The sequence below is a fragment of the Schistocerca serialis genome, chromosome 4 (genome assembly GCF_023864345.2).
Source record: "Schistocerca serialis cubense isolate TAMUIC-IGC-003099 chromosome 4, iqSchSeri2.2, whole genome shotgun sequence".
Lineage (NCBI taxonomy): Eukaryota > Metazoa > Arthropoda > Insecta > Orthoptera > Acrididae > Schistocerca > Schistocerca serialis.
Window position 1 is genome coordinate 118,142,269 of NC_064641.1, and position 18,996 is coordinate 118,161,264.

Sequence of the window (18,996 nt, forward strand, 5' to 3'; positions counted from 1 at the left end):
CCCATAAACGCAAGTCGCCATGGCCAAATGAATACAAAATAGTGCGCTTTTTTATCGCAGGGATATAACAGTGACGTTTCTCTGTCCCAAGTTTTTATTTGACGCAGCACATAGGTTTCCCCTTACTGGAGGTGGAATAAACAATAATACAACCGTTTTGTTTGCACTGATAAAACTTTAAGCTTTCCATCTGAAGCGTCGACTGTAGTGTGAAAGTTGTGCGACATATTACTCTTCCTTCAATGGAACACATTTGGGGTACTGTACCTTGCATCAATGAATTTTCGTCTTACAAAACACACCTTCGTTAAAAGCCATCTGATCCCAACAGTCGGTCATTTCGCCTTGCCAGTGCTAAATTACGGCAGCAAGATCGCGTGTCCATCTTGCACACTAATAACAAATCACGATTAGCCTAACACCCCTGGGTGCTCCAGTAAGAGAGGACGAGTCGACAAGATTGAAACGAGTGTAGCGCAAGAGTTCTCGTTATGTAGCCTGCACAGGATACGGTGGCCGATGTGCACTTACCAATTTACGTCCAAAACGCTGGGCGAGTTCATTGGTTTGTTCAGAAGGGGAGGTCGACAGTGCCTGTAACTTTTCAGCCGGTCGGCGATCGGCGATGACAGGGTCGAGGCGCACGCCCTGTAGATTTTCTCATCATTTCATGCTGTATGCCTGCCGAGAGTCGAATCCAGGAGTTTGGTATCGGGGAAAAGGTGGGGGGCGTCTGAGCTCACAGAAATATTGTGTCACTGTGCCGTCTCCAAACTCTCCAGTGTAAACGAAGTTTTTTCTTAATTACCTGGTGTAGTTCTGGGAGAGGGAAGCCTGCGGTCCCAACCCCCCTCTCCTCCCCCCCCCCCCCCACCCTGGATTCGCCTTCTGTGTCTCCCAGTGCATCACTCAGCGAAGGGTATCTAACCAAAGGTGGTGTGTTATTGCCCTAATCACACATTTAAATCTTTCACATTCAAAACGATCACTTTGCTAGTGATTTCAACCACAAGCTGTTCTTCTGTGATACTATATCAGACTGCTGTTTTATGAGTCTAAGGGCATTAAAGGGAGGCAGTAATTGAAAAGAGAGTGTGAAAGTTATTGAACTTGTGCGTTGAGTAAGCAGAAATTTGAAAAGGTGATTAAAGTTCAGGGAGACGAAAGAATGACTTTAAGGTTTCCTCACGAAATTGGAATCTATATACTGAACGGCTAAAACAATCACCCGCTCACTCAGTCCCAGTTGCAGCTTGACTAACAGCTTCCAATGGCAACAAAAACTTGGTTTTCAATATCTAATGTAACTATTATTGACCGAAATTAAAAACTTAAGATGCAGTCGTAGCCTACTCGTTAAGTAATGTGATCTTAGGTTAAAAGTTATGATGCGGTCATTGTGTACTCATTAAATGACATAATCTTATGTTGGAGGCTTAACACACTGAGACAGGTATTGCGGGTATCTACTGTACAGCTGTGTTCTGGGGCGCAGATACCCAGGCTATATTCATCCAGTAACTGAGAATGAGAGCAGTTTCCAACAAACTTCATGCACAATTTCAAACCTTTACGAAACTTTTTCTCGCTGATACCCCACAAATTGACGAAAGGCAAAAATTTTATTACGTACTACTTTTCCACTGCTCATGCAGTAAAACTGCAGCATCAAGTGTAAGCGAGAACGTCTTCTTTTAAAGTGGAAATAGGTAAAGTATATTACCATTCTCTCCCTTATAGCTTACCCCTATTTTTCTCAGGATTTCGAACTTCTTGCACCATATTACATTGTAGAACACTTACACCAGATAGACAATTCCTATGAACGTTTCTTGATTTTTTTACTCTTGCCTTCTGTGCCAACCACAATGTCAGAACTTCCTTTCCCTTTCCTAAAGCCAAACTGATCGTCATCCAACATATCCTCAGTTTTTTTTTTGCATTCTTCTGCATATTATTCTTGTCAGCAACTTCAGTGTATGGGCTGTTAAACTGATTGTGGGATAATTCTCGCATTTGTCTGCCCTTGCAGTATACGGAATTGTGTGGATGATGAAGTCTCAGGGTATATCGCTAGTTTCATACAGTTTACACAGCAGCGTGAATTATCCTTTTGTTACCACATCCCCAACGATTTTAGATATTCCGATGGAATGTTATCGATCTCTTCTGCCTCATTTCCTCTTTAAGTCTTCCAAAGCTCTTCTAAACTCTGATTCTAATATTGGATCCCTTCTCAACCTCCCTGTCCATTCCTGTTTCATCTTCTGTAACGTGATCATACAAGTCATTTGCCGCACAATGGCCTTCAGTGTACTCTTTCCAGCTATCCGCTCTCTTCACTGCATCTTTCTTTCTTTTCTTTTTTTTGCTTGTGCTTTTTCTCACAACGACACAGTGTTGACATGGTTAACCTGATTTGGCAAGGTTAATTGAAGGGGTGGCCAGATGCCCTTCCTGCCGCTACTCTGTACACCCCCCCCCCCCCCCCCGGGACGGAATGAGGGTACCCCAACTGTCTGTGTCTAGTGTAATCAATGGAATAGTGCGAATGTGGTCAGACGTCTGCGAGCCATGTAACTGAGGTGGGACCTGGGGACCAGCCCAGTATTCACCTAGTGGGATGTGGAAAACCGCCTAAAAACCACATCCAGGCTGTCTGGCACACCGGCCGCCATCGTTAAGCTGCCAGGAGGATTCGATCTGGGGCCAGCGCGCCTACCCGATTCCACGAAGCAGCGCATTGGCGCTCTCGGCTAACGTGGCGGGTGCTCTCTTCTCTGTATATAAGAGTGGAATTCCCATTATACTCTTAATGTTACCGACCTTGCTTTTAATTTCACCAAAGTTTGTTTTTACTTATCTATATGCTGAGACTGTCCTTCCGACAAGTCTTTCTTTTTCGATTTCTTCCACTTTTTTATGTAGCCGTTTCGCCCTGCACTTCGTATTTATGTCGTTCCTGAGTGATATATATTTCTATATTCTTGAATTGCCCTGAACATTCTAGAATTTAAATGATAATTAATTGAAACTCTCAGCTGCCGACAGGTGTTGCTGAAATACCTCGATGGGGACAGCTGAAAATGTGTGCCCCCACTGGGACTCGAACCCAGGATCTCCTGCTTACATGGCAGACGCTCTATCCATCCGAGCCACCGTGGACACAGATGAACAGCGCGTCTGCAGGGACTTATCTCTGGCACGCCTCTCGCGAGACCCACATTCCCAACTTATTGTCCCACATTCCCAACTGTCCACAATCTACATACGTAATGTTCCTAATAGATGTTTGCCCATCCACTCATTACTCGCGCGCACTGAGGTATGAATCCCGCAAGAGTTTGCGCAACCTGTGCGAATTCGCACAGACGAAGGTCTTTAACTATATAGCCGGCCGCGGTGGCCGAACGGTTCTGGGCGCTTCAGTCTGGAACCGCGCGACTGCTACGGTCGCAGGTTCGAATCCTGCCCCGGGCATGGATGTGTGTGATGTCTTTAGGTTAGTTAGGTTTAAGTAGTTCTAAGTTCTAGGGGACTGATGACCTTAGATGTTAAGTCCCATAGTGCTCAGAGCCATTTGAACCACTTTTAACTATTTATGAAGATAGTAACTGTTCTCGAAAGAACAGATATCATTGTTGACCGCGCGAGTAATGAGTGGATGGGCAAATATCTATTAGGAACATTACCTATGTAGATTGTGGACAGTTGGGAATGTGGGTTGCACGAGAAGCGTGCAAGGGATAAGTCCCTGAAGTCACGCTATTCATCTGTGTCCTCGGTGGCTCAGATGGATAGAGCGTCTGCCATGTAAGCAGGAGATCCTGGGTTCGAGTTCCGGTCGAGGCACACATTTTCAGCTGTCCCCATCGAGGTATATCAACAACACCTGTCAGCAGCTGAGAATTTCAATTAATTTACTTCTAGAGTAGCTGCACGGTCAACAATGGTATCTGTTCTTTCGAGAACAGTTACTATCTTCGTATATTCTAGTATTTCCTTCTTTAGTCGACCAACTGAAGTATTTCTTGTCTTACCCATGGTTTCTCCGCAGTTACCTTTGTTGTACCTGCGTTTTTCTCTTCAACTTCCGTGATTGCTCTTTTTAAAAAAGTTCATTCCTCTTCAACTGAATTTGCTGCTGAATTATTTAATATCGCAGTATCCATAGGCTCAGAGAACTTCAAGAGTATCTCTCCATTCCTTAATACTTCCGTATCGCACTTTCTTTGCATTGATTCTTCCTGACTAGTCTCTTAGACTTCAGCCTAATCTTCATCATTAGCACAAAAAAATGGTTCAAATGGCTCTGAGCACTATGGGACTTAACATCTGTGGTCATCAGTCCCCTAGAACTTAGAACTACTTAAACCTAACTAACCTAAGGATATCACACACATTCATGCCCGAGGCAGCATTCGAACCTGCGACCGTAGCGGACACGCGGTTCCAGACAGAAGCGCCTAGAACCGCTCGGCCACACCGGCCGGCCATCATTAGCAAATTGTGATCTGAGTCTATATGTGCCCTGGGCACGCCTTATAATCCAACATCTTATTTCTGAATCTCTGTGTCCTCGGAGTCTTTCGCGATGGCGAACATGAATAAAACGTTCTCGGTTTTCAAGCCGCGTCAATTCGAATCAAATCCTCGAGCTTTCGATGACCACCCCCGCCATCGTCGCTAGGAGTTATTCTTCGGAATCTCTGCCTGACCATGATGTAATCTAACTGAAATCTTGCTGAATCTCCCGGCCTTTTCCAGGTATAACTCCTCTTGTGATTCTTGAACGAAGTAACGCTATTACCACCTGAAATTTATTGCAGAACTCAATTAGTCTTTCTCCTCTCTCATTCCTAGTACGAAACCTATATTCTACCATAACCTTTTTGTACTCCTTCTCCAACAACCGCATTCCAATTCTCCATGAATGCTAGATTTTCGTCTCCCTTTGCGTAGTGAATTACCCGTTCTATATCCTCATATACCTTTTCTAGTTTTTCATCTTCTGCTTGCGAAGTCGGCTTGTATACCTGAACTATCGTTGTCGGTGTTGGTTTACTGTCGATTCTGATAAGAACAAGCCTATCACTGAACTGTTCACAGTAACACGCTGTGTACACTACCTTCCTATTCATAACGAATCCTACTCCCTTTATACAATTTTCTGCTGCTGTTGATATTACTGACCAGAAATCCTTGCATTCTTTCGATTTCACTTCACTGACCCCCACTATATCTAGACTGAGCCTCAGCACTTACCTTATCACAATTTTTTAGCTTCCCTACCATGTTCAAACTTCTTACATTCCACGCCCCGGCTCGTAGAACATTATCCTTTCGTTGGTTATTCTATTTTTCTTTCTCATAGTCACCTCCCGTGTGCCCATCTACTCCTGGAGATCCGGGGACTAGTCCGGAATCTTTTGCCAATGGAGAGATCATCATGACACTTTTTCAATGACAGACCACATGTCCTGTGGATACACTTTATGTGTCTTTAATGCAGTGGTTTCCGCTGACTTCTGCATCTTCACTCCCGTTGATCATTGCTGATTATTCCGTCTTGTAGGGCTAGTTTCCAACCACAAGGACGAGAGAGTGCCCTGAACCGCCGTCCGCACCCCTGCCCTCTTCGACAAGTTCGTTGGCAGAACGAGGGTGACTTCTTATGCCGGATGTTTTCGGCCGCCATTGCTGATAAGTTTGATTCAAAATTTAGGCGGTGGTGGGATTCGAAAGCAGGACCGAGGTCGTTTCGGTTACTAATCAAAGAAGCTATCCTCTTTTTTCCTATTTTATTCGTCGCATTTGTTCTTGACGGACGTCATTCGACACCTGTTCAAGCTAATCGTTGATTCTTTCATTCATTTTTTTTCATTTTTTAGTACAGAGAGCAGCCAGATCTTTGGCCGAACATGTTGACGTATCGTGCTGGTCCTCTAGGCGATTTAGGCTTCTGTACTAAGAGCGCAATACTCTCCTTCTGCTTTTATAATGGTGTCTCATGGCGTTTAGTGGTCAGCTCTGCAAATATATAGGGGCGTCCAGATACTGTTGATCAGATAGTGTATATTACAAAATGCAATGTCAATACTCGTCCTCCACCATTTCTCAACTGACTCCCTCATCCAATTCCCTCATCGCCTCCTATGACAGCATTGTAGGAATTTCCGTTTTACTCGCAAGTTAACCAGTTCCGCCAACTTCTTGTGCCCTTGTCAAATGACTGTGTCTTCCATTCGATCCGACCGGAATCCAATTACGGTTCTATCGGAAGTTCACTGTTCACTGGATGCACTAAGCAGCGCTATACCATGATGCTGTATTAGGCACGGTCCTATATATGGCGGCATTCCCTTATCGATGTACAATATCTGAACTGACGCATACACCGAGTTATAGCGGAGTCTACAGCTTATCGTTGTGACACATCACCCCTTTACGTAGCTACTTAAATAAAATTGATCGCTTTCAGCTGCCTTCGATACCTACGCTACCAACACCGATAACTATAAAATTGTTGAGCCCGTGAGACAAGGTTCAAATGGTTCAAATGGCTCTGAGCACTATGGGACTCAACTTCTGAGGTCGTTAGTCCCCTAGAACTTAGAACTAGTTAAACCTAACTAACCTAAGGACATCACACACATCCATGCCCAAGGCAGGATTCGAACCTGCGACCGTAGCGGTCTTGCGGTTCCAGACTGCAGCGCCTAGAACCGCGCGGCGACTTCGGCCGGCGGTGAGACAAGGGTAATTCACTATCTGCGACTCATCAGTCCTCTCTGACTGCCCGTTTCCCGAAGAGCCAGCAACCGTTCAAGGGATAGGTGAACGTTAGGGATATCAACGCCGCAAAATGCACAAGAGTAAATCAAATCAAATGAACACTTTTCCGTTCACTTATGTCTGGCACACACAAATATTACAGAGAACACTGGAATACGGTGACAACACGAAGTAACTCAAATACTATTTATTTTTCCTCCTCAGTTGCATATTTTTAATGAGATTACATGTTTCGATCACTCTGGGTCATCTTCAGATCTGAGTAGTTGCGTCAGCAACCCATCTTGTCTACTCAGAATCACATATCAGAGTACAGATATATGGTTCTTAGTAGGCAAGACGGGTTACTGTCGCAACTATATAGATCTGAAGATGATACAGAGTTATCGAAACACATATGTAAATTAAAAATATGCAGCTGAGATGGAACAGTAAACGGGAATTATCTTAAATACCTGAAATACTTTAAAGAAAGGAAAACTAGATACTTACAATGATACGTCAATATATATATATATATATATATATATATATATATATATATATATATATATATATATATATATAAAATTTAAAATGAAAGTTACACTGTTGCTTTAATGCCCAGAAATTCCTGCCTTCGTATCTTAATTTAAGTAGTCCGCTAAAACTTCACAGAGTCAGTAATAGCCTTAGTAACGCATATATTCTCCTGGAAACTAATTATAGTAAGAGAAAAGTTCTGATCCTCCTGTCATCTACTGAACAGAGTTGCTTCCACCCACTCGGAAACTAACTACAACGAATCCGGCTCAACACTGCGCCATGAGTGATGCGGATTGCATCTCTCCCCTTTCCACCACTCCAGGTAGAACTTCCAGCCTCTTCCATCGTGTAGCGTAGATGTGACCAGAACTAGTTGTTACGTAGGGAAGCATGCCACATGCGAATTTTGAATGCACTGCTGGTAGCAGCGCACCTTCCTTCCAGTAGACGGTGGCACCTGGTGCAGAGGTCTGCCAATCATTCCCGGGTGGACTGTCAGTAACAGAGAGCCCATGAGGTGAAACATTGTTTCTCAGTCTGTTTCTGATTTTCATCTTCTCAGAGTTCTTATTTAGTAGTAAAACAGCCTTTCTGTAAATGAGTGCAAGTCCTGTATCACGTGGAAGTCTTAATTTAAGGTGAGTGATAAAACGTTTAAAATTTCTGTTCAATTGAAAATTGATGCTTATCTGTAACGGAATATGAAGCGGCAGTGCACGGGGTAATTCGTTACAATTTCGTTGGAAAAATTTGTGGTAAGGGCTTATGAGACAAAACCGATGAGATCTTCGTTTCCTAAGCTTACACGCTGTTTAATCTAACTTAAACTAACTTACGCTAAGGACGACACACACACTCATGCCCGATGAGGGACTCGAACCTCCGACAGGGGAAGCCGCGCGGACCGTGACAAGAGGCCTCAGACCGAGCGGTTACCCCGCGGGGCACAATTTCGTTGGGGCTGGATGTTACGGTGTAACAACCTGCTCCGTGTCGGTTGCAGTTTCTAATGATCTATTTTCCTTGTAAACACAACATGGGAAATTACAAAAAGAAGGGAAACGGAGGCACAACGCCCGAAGAAACACACAGCAAAGTGGCAAAAGCGGTACTGGCAGATTAACAGTCATTGTAAAAAGAATACAGGGTATTCCATAATATTGATAACAAACTACATGCAAGAGAAAAACAACAATGCATAATACAAAACTATACCATTTTTATTAATGGTATAGTTTTGTAACGACTTACTGCAGCCATAGTAACAACATGGTCTATTGTGGGGTACATTGTTACAATGCGCATGACCAGAAATAATGTCAAGTCACTGATATTCCTAATAGGTAAGGGGAAAAAAATGCAGTGAATCTATAATCGTGTTGCTACATTAAGAGGTATTTTGCATTAACATAGCTCTAAAACATTGCTGTACAAACAATATTGAAAAAATAGTAACAGCCAGCCCAGGTTTCCCGTACCCAGTGATGCCTCAGTATCTCTCGTCCTACTCGGCACTCACCAGACCACCATCGGGCAGCCAGCACCAACCTAACCCCGTCTGACTCTGTTCCTTTCCACCTCCTGCACCACAACACACTCTCTTGATCTTGTCAACCTCTTGACTGACTGTCTCATACACATCCATAGGGACGAGTAACGTTGTCCACTCGGCTCCCTTCAATCCGGCCACTTTCCCTTGCATTTTCCAAGGTGAATTTTCCGGTTTATCTGTGGTCTGAAAACGATAAATATTCGCTTTAACAGGAATGTAACACTTTGTAGCTACTGATCCATATCCATTTGGTGCTTGGAAGTAGCCTCAGAGTTCACGAAGCCTTTATGGTTCCATAAACAACTCCAGACGTCTCATAGACTTTGTAGCACATAATGATCCGGCTAACTTTGTTGTGTCCGGCATTTCGCAGCCTCTTATATCTGAGCAAGTGCGAGGGGCGTAAATAGGGAGTGCATCCCTTTTTTTTCTCCGGCTGTTCCGGTCGAGCCGGCCGAGGTGGCCGAGCGGTTCTAGGCGCTACAGTCTGGAACCGCGCGACCGCTACGGTCGCAGGTTCGAATCCTGCCTCGGGGATGGATGTGTGTGATGTCCTTAGTTTAATTAGGTTTAAGTAGTTCTAAGTTCTAGGGGACTGATGACCTCAGAAGTTAAGTCCCATAGTGCTCAGAGCCATTTGAACCATTTTTTTGTTCCGGTCGAAAAAGGCGGAATTTATTGTGAGATATCTTGGAATACTCTCACTTCAGACCCTATAGTTTCATGTAGTTCCGATAGGTGGTGGGGCTACATATACTCTTCAAAATGGCGTCTGTAACGGAGGTGCTGTACATACTTGCAGAATGTCTACGTAGACCTGGCTGTGAACAAAAGCACGGTGAGTCGTTGGGCGAGGCTTCTGGCATCGCGCAAACCTGCCTGATTTCCCATCTGCTGGCTAGACACACACAGCTGGGCAGTCTCATTGTAGGTGATCTACGGACCGCAATCAAACACACTTCGCCGCGTGGAGTGGCCGCGCGGTCTAGGGCGCCATGCCACGGATTGAATGGCCCCTACCTCTGGAGGTTCGAGTCCTCCCTTGGGCATGGGTGTGTGTGTTGTTCTTAGCATAAATCAGTTTAAGTAGTGTGTAAGTATAGGGACCGATGACCTCAGCAGTTTGGTTCCTTAGGAATTCTCACAACACACACACACACACACACACGCACACGCACACAAACACACACACACACACACACACACACACACACACACACTCTCTCTCTCTCTCTCTCTCTCTTCTCCTTCTCCATAACAACGCACGTCCTTAGACAGGTCTGCACACCCGAGAGGTGGTCACTAAACTGCCCTGGACTGTTCTTCCTTTCCACCCTACAGCCCACCTCTCTCATATTCTGGCTTCCACCTGTTTCTCCCAATGAAGGATACACTCGGCAGGAAGCAGTGGATGATGGGGAGGTTATTGATACATCAACACGTTGGCTCCGACGTCGACCAGTAAAGTGGTATCATGTGGGCAAGCAGGCCCTCCCAGTAAGGTGGCGTAAAGTCATCACGTTGAACGCAGATTATTTTGAAAAATAGCCAAAAGGGTGGGGAATAATGTGGTGGATTGGAATCTTCAATAACACCAAGCTGCTACCACAAAAAAATATTGCTTTGCTTCCTGCTCGTCGGTTAACCTGCCTTCTGGCTTCCCAGTGATGAGGTTCAATCCCCATTTGATGGCTCTCGATCTTCCACCATTATCAAGTCTATCAACATGAGGTGGCAAATATGAGGTAGCCAAGGAGGTGAAACATGGGTTCTACTATGCCAAGATTGCTTGGTAGCTACAACAGGAAAACACAACTAATTAGCAGGAGTACAAAATAAGAAAGTACACTATTGGCCATTAAAATAGCTACACCAAGAAGAAACGCAGATGAAAAACGGGTATTCATTCGACAAATATATTATAGTGGAGCTGACATGTGATTACATTTCCACACAATTTGGTTGCATAGATCCTGAGAAATCAGCACCCCGGACAACCACATCTGGCTGTAATAACGGCCTTGATACGCCTGGGCATTGAGTCAAACAGAGCTTGGATGGCGTGTACAGGTACTGCTACCCATGCAGCTTCAACACGATACCACTGTTCATCAAGAGTAGTGACTGGTGTATTGTGACGAGCCAGTTGCTCGGCCACCATTGACCAGACGTTTTCAGTTGGTGAGAGATCTGGAGAATATGCTGGCCAGGGCAGCAGTCGAACATTTTCTGTATCCAAAAAGGACCTGAAACATGCGGTCGTGCATTATCCTGCTGAAATGTAGGGTTTCGCAGGCATCGAAGGAAGGGTAAAGCCGCGGGTCGGAACACATCTGAAATGTAACGTCCACTGTTCAAAGTGCCGTCAATGCGAACAAGAGGTGACCGAGACGTGTAACCAATGGCACCCCATACCATCACGCCGGGTGATACGCCACTATTGCGATGACGAATACACGCTTCCAATGTGCGTTCACCGCGATGTCGCCAAATACGGATGCGACCATCACGATGCTGTAAACAGAACCTGGATTCATCCGAACAAATGAAGTTTTGCCATTCGTGCACCCAGGTTCGTCGTTGAGTACACCATCGCAGGCGCTCCTGTCTGTGATGCAGCGTCAAGGGCAACCGCAGCCACGGTCTCCGAGCTGATAGTACATGCTGCTGCAAACGTCGTCGAACTGTTCGTATAGCTGGTTGTTGTCTTGCAAACGTCCCCACCTGTTGACTCAGGGATCGAGACGTGGCTGCACGATCCGTTGCAGCCATGCAGATAAGATGCCTGTCATCTCGAGTGCTAGTGATACGAGGCCGTTGGGATCCAGCACGTGTAGTGGGACGCGAAACTGAAGCGTCACCCATCCACCAGTGTTAGCCCAGTTTGCAGGTGAATATAAGTTTATTTTAGTGTTTCGTTTATGTATTTTGTAATATCTGTAATTGTTGTGAAATATCTAAAGTTTTGTATTTATTTTTATGTTTCATGTACGGGGAGGGCGGCGCAACGAACGGAGACAGCATCTTCACTGCCGGGACCAGAGAGAAAATTGCTGGCCACTATACGTCGCGGGTCGACAGCCAAAGAGCAACAGAAGATCCTGAAACCGAGTTGTTGCGTCGTGCTTCTAAAAACTGAAAAAATAAGAATTTGTAATGTTTCTACAACAATGACGTCATAGAGAGTTTAATCATGTTTTAAATGTTCAGTCCTATCTCGTCAATGCTCAGGTTCACGTCTATATGTACGAAGATAATAAACTAGTGGATGCTACTAAAGTTTAAGTACGTGTTCCGAGAATTTATTTATGAAGAATTATGTTAATGAATTAAATTTATTTGACACGATTATTAATTTTGACAACGTTCATCGCTAGTTTGAGTCTTGAAAGTTTATTCAATGTGGTTCTAATATTTATTAAAGCAGATAACTTGCATTAATATAATTTCTGAGAAGAAACAAATTGAAAAACGTTTGCTCAAACCAATTGGACTGAGTGACGTAATTCTGTGCATACGACTCAAATGATGATGTTTTAATTACAGTTTCGTTCAAGAACCATTGAGAGACAATTTTAAAAAGAATTTAAATAATTTTGAAGTGTGTTGTAACTGACTTAGGTGACGAAGTCTGCACTTGGTCATATGTCCAAAAAAAATCATTTATACAAAACTTACGTCGTTACACTACACACGGCGTTCCGTATTACCCTCCTGAACCCACCGATTTCATATTCTGCTAACAGTCATTGGATCTCGACCAACGCGAGCAGCAATGTCGCGATACGATAAACCGCAATCGTGCTAGGCTACAATCCGACCTTTATCAGAGTCGGAAACGTGATGTTACGCATTTCTCCTCCTTATACGAGGCATCACAACATCGTTTCACCAGGCAACGCCGGTCAACTGCTGTTTGTGTATGAGAAATCGGTTGGAAACTTTCCTCATGTCAGCACGTTGTAGGTGTCGCCACCGGTGCCAATCTTGTGTGAATGCTGTGAAAAGCTAATCATTTGCATATCTCAGCATCTTATTCCTGTCGGTTAAATTTCGCGTCTGCAGCACGTCATCTTCGTGGTGTAGCAATTTTAATGGCCAGTAGTGTATTTATTACTTAACTTTGCTGTAGTCCATGATCAGTTGGTTGACGCGACTAGACTAAGCGGCTGTAAAATGACATAATTTACAAGTCACAACCTTGCAGTGACGACTGAATCTTTCGTAATCTTGAATGTCGAATCCGGTGAATTTGAAGACTAACTTGGTAATGGCTGCAAAGACTTGATGGTAGCAATGACTTAGCTGCAGACGATGACTATCATCGGCGCTGGCTGACCACTGAGCGCGGCTACGACCTTTAGACTGGCACAACTGCACTACTCTCCGGCTGCAAATGAAAGGGCCTAGCGGCGCCTCGCGGCGAGCATAAGTACTGCGACTGGCTGTGTACTCTTTGGCTAACACAGCCGTTCTTCTGTTCCGTTTATCGAGGGAATCGCATCCGGCGGATCGATTTCTCAGGCGGCGGTGCGGTCGTATGACTGACGACATCACACTATTCTTTCGTTGGAGACCATTATCCAGCGATATTCTGCTTGCGCCTAAGGTAGTAGGGTTCCGGCATTTCCCAATTATGCAAAGACTGCCTTATACTGAGCCTATTTTTGGATTAAAGCCTCACTAAATGAACTTTTTGAACATGAGCTACGGACCATGGTATAGGTTGCAATTTCTAATACACTCCTGGAAATTGAAATAAGAACACCATGAATTCATTATCCCAGGAAGGGGAAACTTTATTGACACATTCCTGGGGTCAGATACATCACATGATCACACTGACAGAACCACAGGCACATAGACACAGGCAACAGAGCATGCACAATGTCGGCACTAGTACAGTGTATATCCACCTTTCGCAGCAATGCAGGCTGCTATTCTCCCATGGAGACGATCGTAGAGATGCTGGATGTAGTCCTGTGGAACGGCTTGCCATGCCATTTCCACCTGGCGCCTCAGTTGGACCAGCGTTCGTGCTGGACGTGCAGACCGCGTGAGACGACGCTTCATCCAGTCCCAAACATGCTCAATGGGGGACAGATCCGGAGATCTTGCTGGCCAGGGTAGTTGACGTACACCTTCTAGAGCACGTTGGGTGGCATGGGATACATGCGGACGTGCATTGTCCTGTTGGAACAGCAAGTTCCCTTGCCGATCTAGGAATGGTAGAACGATGGGTTCGATGACGGTTTGGATGTACCGTGCACTATTCAGTGTCCCCTCGACGATCACCAGTGGTGTACGGCCAGTGTAGGAGATCGCTCCCCACACCATGATGCCGGGTGTTGGCCCTGTGTGCCTCGGTCGTATGCAGCCCTGATTGTGGCGCTCACCTGCACGGCGCCAAACACGCATACGACCATCATTGGCACCAAGGCAGAAGCGACTCTCATCGCTGAAGACGACACGTCTCCATTCGTCCCTCCATTCACGCCTGTCGCGACACCACTGGAGGCGGGCTGCACGATGTTGGGGCGTGAGCGGAAGACGGCCTAACGGTGTGCGGGACCGTAGCCCAGCTTCATGGAGACGGTTGCGAATGGTCCTCGCCGATACCCCAGGAGCAACAGTGTCCCTAATTTGCTGGGAAGTGGCGGTGCGGTCCCCTACGGCACTGCGTAGGATCCTACGGTCTTGGCGTGCATCCGTGCGTCGCTGCGGTCCGGTCCCAGGTCGACGGGCACGTGCACCTTCCGCCAACCACTGGCGACAACATCGATGTACTGTGGAGACCTCACGCCCCACGTGTTGAGCAATTCGGCGGTACGTCCACCCGGCCTCGCTCAAAGTCCGTCAACTGCACATACGGTTCACTTCCACGCTGTCGCGGCATGCTACCAGTGTTAAAGACTGCGATGGAGCTCCGTATGCCACGGCAAACTGGCTGACACTGACGGCGGCGGTGCACAAATGCTGCGCAGCTAGCGCCATTCGACGGCCAACACCGCGGTTCCTGGTGTGTCCGCTGTGCCGTGCGTGTGATCATTGCTTGTACAGCCCTCTCGCAGTGTCCGGAGCAAGTATGGTGGGTCTGACACACCGGTGTCAATGTGTTCTTTTTTCCATTTCCAGGAGTGTACATGTAACTAATTGCCAGAGCTAAAAGAATTTACAGGTGACAGAAAAACATCCCAAACCAAGTTGGGCTTCAATCATTATGGACATTTTAGAACCCGTGACTGTTAATTGAATGTAAATACATAAAACTGCAACCAGTCACTTTTCTGAATATTATTTATTATTGCATGAACCTGATTTCGAACCTTTTCAGGTTCATCTTCAGATGGTCTTCTGGATGTTACATCATTATTCCTAGCATTATGCTGGGTGCTGGCTTGCGACAGTACGCGCGGCTTTTCTCGCTAGTGTCCCATGTGTCTGCTTCCATCTGTCTGAAGAAGAACCTGAAAAGGCTCGAAAACCGGCTCATCGAATAATAAATACTGAAGAAAGGACTGGTTGCAGTTTTATGTATTAACATTACCTTAGGTTTTGTTGCCTGTTAGTTACACACTGAGCCCCCGAACAACTAGAAGATACAAAAAATAAACTTGCAATGTCGTCAGTCATCAAACATCCGTGAAAAGGATGTCTTTGTACAAGCAAGCACCGTTATAGGGCAGTGTGTCTTCAGTTGGTACTCAGACAGCTCGGTATTTTTTTACTGTTTTGTACTTAAGACTGTGGTTACTAAGAAGTACAGAGATAGTATCTTTGATGATTATGTGTGTTATCACGGCGGTGCAGTAGGTGGCGATTTAAACTCGCATGACGACAGCGATCGATGGTAATGGGCTAGGGCAGAGGACGAATATCTTCGGCAGTCAACAGTGCTACAAACGCAGGAAACAAACTGTTTCTCTTGCGAAATCGAGCAGCTGTTAGCGAGAAATGGCCTTCTTGCATTTTCGCAGGCCTCCGTGACTTTAAGGTGACAGTGATTATCGGAAAGTGACGTAGTGACGTCCGAGATTGACAGAAGATAAGGCCTTCAGAAGAAATATCAACAACGTTAACATCGGCAAGTCGTGAAGCAGCCTTATATCTGACAGGGAAAAACACTGCACGCGCCTTCTCGCGTTCACTGCTAATGTCATTTCTCTGTCTCATTATCATCAGCACCTCTGTGAAATATTAGTGCAGCTGTCTTGTTGTCTGCACTCCCGAAGAATTACTGGAAAGACAGGTACATATTTTCAAAATTTGTAAACATCAATTTAGTTGCACTGGTCAAACAGAAACTCTTCGGCGCGAATCAGACTCGCCGTTCGGCCTGAAGAAAGAAGCATGACGCTGTTTATTCTTCAGTGATGCAACAAAACCATTTTACTTTTTCATTGAATAATTTTACGTTGTATGATGTTCATTATAGGACTTCACTATCGAATTCTTCTCGGGAAGTCAGTCGAGCAATTCGTCTGCTTCGGAGTGACGTTCCGACAAGTCAGTTACCCGTCATCTTCTGGCGCAATGTCTGACAAGACTGAAACACTTTGCCAGAGAATGACAAATAAGAAAGCTGTCGAAACGTTGCCGCGAAACGAACATATTACTCGGCTGATTTCTCGAGAAGAATTCATCACTGCGCTATTTACTCTTCCGCGTTTGTCGCCACCTCAGTCTCTTATCCGCGGAGCATAAACCACGCCCTGTGGAGTAAAGGCCGGTACGATTATTAGGCTGTATCTGTGCAATAGCTTAGCGGTTCACACGCCGTCTCAGCATCGCGTTATACCCGCAGCGTCGATGTATTTCACTCCGGTGGCTATAAAGGGGCCAAATATCATGTGAGGATTATACAGGCTATACGAACGTAGCCTAACAGCTGAACAATGAACCGTATAATTCCAACGTACATGAGATTCGTAAAACGATAGCGACGCGTTTTTATCTCAAAACTTCTAGGAAAAGTAAGACGCAGTATTTTTGTCGCCAATGTATCTTATCGGTTTTCCGCGCGTGTGTTTCACCGCAGAACACGAAGCAAGTTCGCAAGCTTTCACAGTGCATACAAACAACATGGACAGGACTGGCGTGGCATAGAGAGCGAGTATGTAATAAGATTTGAAACGTGAACGACACGGATTGAACATTCAGTTAGCAAAATGTTTTGGTGTTCCTCAGTGAATCATAACAATAAAACAGCTGATACATTAGTCCGACGCTAGTTCTGCTGTCGTTACAGCTTGTGGATACGCGCTGTGTCGGAGCGTACACTTGTTTAAACTACAACTCGTGTTGGACAAATCATATGCGAAGTTTTATAGAAGAAAAGTCATCAGCGGTTTCTTTCCATACATAGGATCAAGAGAACTTGGCGCACTCGGACTTTAAAGCGTGCCGACAACAGTAAAATGTCTCTAACAAAATTCTTCCCAGTGCATAATTTCGGCAGAACATGAACGTCGCTGGCTATCTGGGAACACTGTAATAACACTTATGCAAGTATCATCATTCTAGACGTTGTAACAGTGCTGATCAGTGAGCCGACCAGGGTGGCCGAGCGGTTCTAGGCGCTACAGTCTGGAACCGCGCATCCACTACGGTCGCAGGTTCGAATCTTGCCTCGGGTATGGATGTGTGTGATGCCCTTAGGTTAGTTAGGTTTAAGTAGTTCTAAGTTCTAGGGGACTGATGGCCTCAGAAGTTAAGTCCCATAGTGCTCAGAGCCATTCGAACCATTTTTTTGCTAACCAGTGAGTAAAGAGCATAAAGTGTTGAATTAAAATAATAAAAGTCGAAGATTCCATTCTAGTTATAAGCGTAATTTTATTATTTGGCACTTCCAGTTTGTATGAAATATCTGACTACCCAACCATTGTACGTAAATGTTAACTGATTTTGTACAAAATACATGGAAATATTCAGTACTAACATAGAAATTGTGTTATAATTCCACTTTCAACGAAGTATTTCGCCTTTAAGCGTTTACACTTTTCCCTTACATCACGTTGCAGTCACAAATACTCTTGCATCAGCTGTTCCTGTCCTTCACGACTGAATCCAGACTATCGAGATTTATCTTTGGTAGGCTGCCGTCAACTGTAAGCCTAGCAGAGTCAAATTATTTTAACGTTTGTTTGACAATATTTCACCTGATACATTGAATCTACATTCAGATATAATATGAATAAAGGTAACTGCCGCAGACGTTCTTACAGAATTGTCAAATTGCCTTTTAAGTCGTTTTTTTAACGAAAATATGCCGTGAACGAAATTACGTTATACACATTTTTGTGCTCCTAGGATGCAAGGAATCTCAAACGACAAGGAAAAAAAAGCTGCTTCTCATACTAAAAATGAAAATGTTCTACCAAAAGAAGACGGAAAAATCAGTTAACATGGAAAACATTCTCCTGATATATAGAAAAAGGGAGTTCTTTGTATTCAGTTGCGGTGACGCAAAGTGATGTGTAATAGGTCTGTATTTTGCCTTTGTTTATTTATAGAGGAGCCATAACATTACGTCCACCTGTTTAATAGAGTGCTGATCCACCTATGGAATGCAATTTTTATATATTTTATTTTATGTTTATTTATTTATTTTTGAGTTCCCAGTCTTCTGACCCGTTTCATGCGGCTCGCCGCGAATTCCTCTCCTGTGCCAATATTTTCTTCTCAGAACGGCGCTTGTACGCTATGTCCCCTCACCATTTGCTGGGAGTAATCCAATTTCTGTCTTCCCCTACAGTTTTTACCCTCTACAGCTCCCTGTAATGCCATCGACATTCTTCCCCGATGTCGTAATACATGTCCTATCATCCTGTCCGTTCTTCATCTCCGTGTTTTCCCTATATTTCTTTCCTCACCAGTTCTGTTGAGAACCTCCTCAATCCCTACCTTATCAGTGCACTTAAATTCTCAACATACTTCAGTAGCACCACATCTGAAATTCTTCTATTCACTTCTGCTCTGGTTTTCCCACAGTCCATGTCTCACTACAATGCTGTTCTCCAAACAGTCATTCTCAGAAATTTCTTCCTCAAATTAAAGTATATGTTTGATGCTAGTGGACTTCTCTCAGCCAGGAATGTCTTCTTTGCCTGCGCTAATCTGCTTTT

At 44.8% G+C, this 18,996-nt stretch overlaps 1 protein-coding gene across 1 annotated transcript in view; it reads left to right on the top strand.

Annotated features, from left to right (window-relative positions):
* LOC126473780 (uncharacterized) overlaps positions 1-18,996 on the top strand; it is a 226,480-nt gene that overhangs the window by 121,612 nt on the left and 85,872 nt on the right. The window lies entirely within an intron of this gene.